The following is a 5,000-nucleotide window of genomic DNA, read 5'->3' as shown; positions in this document are numbered from 1 at the left end:
CTATATTCCCATACCTTCCTGTGCTTAATACCTAGCTTCAAAGAGCCCACTCTTTTATTTCATAGCCGAGAGGCATGAACGGTTGGGAAAAACCCTCTCCTGTGTGGGTCGTAAGAGTCGATTATCCAAGCGAGACCTTAGAGGGGAGGACACACCATAGCACCCATTGGTAGACTAGACTCCGGAGCTTCAAACAAACTTACAGTAAGCCTAATCAAAGCAGGCGCCCTCACCTCCTTCTTCACCGCCGGCGTCTACGGTTTGGGTGAAGGTATCAGCTCTGATACCATGTGTGATAAATTCTTCCCATTTTCCTGTGATAGTCAATAAACACAACCCTTACGTATCCGTATTTTGTAATCACCTTTCCCTTCCCGTCGCTTCCTTATACTAGAATTCTGATGACGCGTGCAACCCCGGCTACTTCGCTACCCTACTATTAACAATTACGGAGTTTCGATTGTTTATCCAATGCAGCTTAATATGGTTATGCCAGCAAGGAGCATGAACTGAAGCTGGTTATTTACTTAGAAGAGGAAACGGCTAGTCAGCAGAGCAGCGCAGCGGAGTCATCATATTATCATATTCTTGAGTCTCTCCCCACGGGATGACCGCTTCCACCAGACTCTATTTCTATTGGTTCACCTTAGATTTATTGGTTGTCTACATCCGTCTAATCCTTATCTATAAGAACATAATCGCTAAGCTATGGATGCTTCGGCCGCACTCTCTACTCAGCTATCTGTTTCTACTGCGTTGCGTTTTGAAGGCCCGATACAAAAGAAAGTGGCCTTCCTTATTAGTAGTGATGGAGACGTCAGGTCCGAGAAGGAATAACCTAAAGCCAGTGATAGAATCTGTACAACCGGCAGGAGCGATTGATCAGATATCGCAGGAAGAGTGAACTAGTAGGCTTCTTGATCCTCCAATCAGTGGTAGTCACAAAGCCCGCACATTCCAATTCGATCATAACATGACTAGTTTCCTAAGGCATGACTTATCTTCCCAGAATAGCAAGCATATCGTAGCTATTTCACATAGTGTCCCGAGATATCAGTAGCTCTAGTCAATGCTGGCCTTACTCTTCCCTTTCCTTATGCTAAGTGGCAACCTCTTGTTTAAGAGTGCGGAATCCTATTTGTGTATCAGAAGACTATGGTGACCCGTAGATCTTCTATTTCGCCGGAATTCGTTGATTGTCATTTACAATGTTCGTTGTAAGATCACTGAAGGTCCTAAATTGGGAGAGTTTGCTTGCTATCGAACAAATAGTGGAATCTAAAAAAACAATGAAATCCATTCACACAAGCTGGACCATTGCCTTCGGCAACGCCCTAATTCCTTTCCTATCTTTCTTCTTTTTCTCAAGGACCTGTAAGAAGAAGCAAATCCCTTTCTTGAATGGCCGAGGAAGAGGCGGCACTGAACAGAACAAGATCCCCCTCTACCTATCCTTGGGGCTGTGCGCATTCTTAAACTTGAGCTGGGTAGGACTCAGGAGAAGGGTGCCTCGGGAGATAAGTAGTTCCTCACCTAAAGCCCTCGTAGAGTCTAAGTAGTGGACCAGAAATATGACATCCTTCCCGCTGTACTAGATTTTATCTGGTTAAAGCCAGGTGTGCACATTATATTCATTATAGAAGATATAGAAGATACTGCCATGCCAGCTGTTTCTTATTGGTAAGCTTGCTTTTCGTCGAATGTCTCTAAAGAGTGATGGTGAGTCGAGTAGCATGAATTGTCTATCCAAGGGGTCGCTAATGCGTTATTTGTATAGGATCTCAGTTATTATTGTCAGCTAGATCTACATAATATGCTTCACGCGGAGCCCTTACTTGGTTCGATTGGCATTTTTCTTATCATCCATCCACATAGGGAGAAAGGCCAAGGGCCCAGTGGAGTGATAAAATGAACTATCCAAATTAAGCTAATCCCGTGTCCAAGTTCAAACCCCACATAGCCACTCTTCTTGATCCCCCACCATCACTTGAACCGAAGAATCAACCCGTTTCTTTGCCAATGGGTTTCTGCACAGAGAGCTAGATTAGGGATCGGATGTGCACCTTTCACTAGATTAAGGTACAAAATCCCTTACTAGGTTTGGTAAGTATGTTATGAAGGTGAGAAGTCATCAAACTTCTCGGTAGTGCAATGGATTAAGGTAAATGTGCTAGCTTTCCTCCTGCTGGTTGATGAAAACGGACCTATCCCATATCTCAAAATGGCCCCGTACACTCCAATGGGAAGTAGAGAAAAGGGGAAGTGCAGAAAAGAAGGATCCCCAAATCTTAGGGTATATAAACTTTGTTTGATTAAGGGAATTAGAGAATAGAGAGCAATGGGATAGGAAAAGCTCACGGGAATGCAGGTACCGTTTCCCAGGGAAAAGAAAAGGGAACTTCACCTCTTCCTACTAATAAGATAAGGCAATCCAATCCTGATTCAAGATCATGTTGTCTCAACATAGCAATGCGTGTTATGGCAACCTGATTGTGATAACAACATCAAAGCCAAGAAATCAAGGTCGAACAGTTCGTTCCGTCATCAACTGTCAATTCTTTCGAAAGACATGCGAATGAACTACGCATTCGACCCTTATCAGCAAGGTCATCACTTGTACCAGGTCTTAGAAAGGCAGCTGCGGCACGTCTTCTCTATGACGTTAGGGCAAGGCTACCTCGCCAGCAATGGTTAGTGCGGTAAGGATAATCGGATGTGAACTAGCTTGCTCTGCTTGCGGAGAAAAACCAACCAAGAGGCGATGGAACCCTCAGAAAACTGCTAATATTGCCCCGGGCAGTACTGGCCATAGACTTGAGCGCAAAGGACAAGAAGGCAGGATCTGGAAACAGCAAACACAGGGATAATCCAGGAAGTAGCAAAGAATCTAGTATTCCACTATAGATAGGTCTGATAGATCAACATATCCATGAAGAAAAGGCTGACCCTATCCACCTCCTTTGCGGAATACCAGATCAAGAGATGAATTAGCGGATCACAGGGCTAAGTCGAAGCATGCCAGAACCTTCTTTAGTAGTGAGCCGTACCGACTAGCTCCTAGCAAGGGCTTCAAGATCACAGTAATGCCTGCCAAAACTTTCCTTGGGTACGAATGTCATGTTCAAAGCAGGTTTCTCTAGACACCTTGGAAAAGATCACTGACGAGCTCAATTTCAAAGTGTGAATGAAATTATCAGTTTCATCCTCTTTATGAGCCTGAGATCATATGGGTCAACAATTCTCATTTCTTAGTTATAGATTCTATATTCTCAAGGAAGTGAGCCACTCAACCTCAGCCTAGCGGATTCTCCCCGTTACCTGGACCTGCCTCTCCCGCAGTCAAAACTCTCCTCTACAGCCCCTCTGGCTGGGCCAGAAGCCTCGTCTCCTTTAACTGATTCAAGTGATTCAGTAAAAATGAAAGTAATCTCACATAAAATTGGATTATCTAAAAACTCGTGAAAATGACAACGCTAAATCGAAAGTCCTTTATTTATATACAACACACACATATTCCTCCCTTACGAACATGAAAATCCAGTGGATGGTTTGGAAGGCTTTGACCTGATCTTTCGATTTATAATGAGAGAAAATCCATAGAAAGATGGAAGTCATCATCATCCCCTTTATCGATCACAGCCTCTTCCTCCACCCATGATTTCGTTTTCCCATTGACAAATCAGACGAAGACGAACTTGCATTTGTTGAATCAAAAAAAAAGAAAAGAAGTGTTATCTTTCTCCAGCGAAAAGAACAGTCTCGCAGGAAGATCCAAATACTTACTATATGTGCGTTTATGTATAAACTCTTATATAGTCTAGTTTTCCCGCCCTATCTAGAGAAGGAATCAATTCCCCTTTTTGAATGTACAAAAATTGGTAGAGCTCAGCATGTCTGGAAGCACGGGAGAACGCTCTTCTGCTTATATTATTACCAGTATTCGATACTGGGTTATTCATAGCATTACTATACCTTCCTTATTCATTGCGGGTTGGTTATTCGTCAGCCCGGCTTTCACTTGGAAAAATAGGAGATTTAGTTCCACGCTTTGATTGGTAGCAGAAGGGAGGGCGCGTTGCCAGCCTTCATTTTTCTTGGATATTCAACACTAAATGAAATGCAAATGCATATGAGAGAACTTCAAACTACTTTACTTATTTGCAACAGCAAGCTGAATAATAGAATAAATAAGCAAGGAAGGAAAGAAAGAATAGGGTTGTCGCTGATACGCTGTTTGGATTAGATGTCGCAATATCGGTTGTAGTATTTCAGCTCTTTCTATAAGCTAAGAGAGATGTCGCATAATCGGTTGTTCATGATCTTATAATTCATGGACCAAAGTCGCAAATCGCTTGTTCTCATTCAAGCATGAGTTCGTTCAAAGTCGGCAAGGGGAATCAGAGAAAGGGCTGTTTAGTCAACAATCATGACCATGGGAACATTTGTTCGCTTTCTAGGTACCCCCGGATCTACTAGTCATCGCCTTTGAGCTGGGAAAAGCATTTACCCTGAGTCGGCTATTCCTGATTCAGAAAGGAAAGGTATGTGGGTAGACATTGAGTTAGAGATTGAATGAAGGGGCACACTAGAGAAAAGCAAGGACAAGTAGCTAGTTGACTAACGCTTTCGAGCACGTACGCTGGCGCTCTTTGATAGAGCATTATCTACAACCCTGAAGCGAACTATGAAAAAGAAATCTAGCAGTCTCTTCCAGCAATGAATTGTAGCAGGGCTTGGTCTCGAAAGGTATAGATACCACCAGAAGCTTGGAAAGAAGAAGGAATGTCGACCTACCGCTCCGTGGGCTTTGAACCTTGCTTTTCTGTCAAATTCTCAGACGCTATAGCTGTGTAAAAACAGTACTCGATTTCTCACTAGAAAAAACAACAGTCTTTATTGTTGTGTGCATATTAGTCACTGATTATAGCTTTGAATAGGACAAACTACTTTAGTAACTCTTGACTATTGCTTGAAACAAGCGTTGAAGCAATGGAAAGAAG

The sequence above is a fragment of the mitochondrial genome of Triticum aestivum, assembly GCF_018294505.1.
Source record: "Triticum aestivum cultivar Chinese Yumai mitochondrion, complete genome".
Lineage (NCBI taxonomy): Eukaryota > Viridiplantae > Streptophyta > Magnoliopsida > Poales > Poaceae > Triticum > Triticum aestivum.
This window is presented reverse-complemented; position numbering follows the sequence as displayed.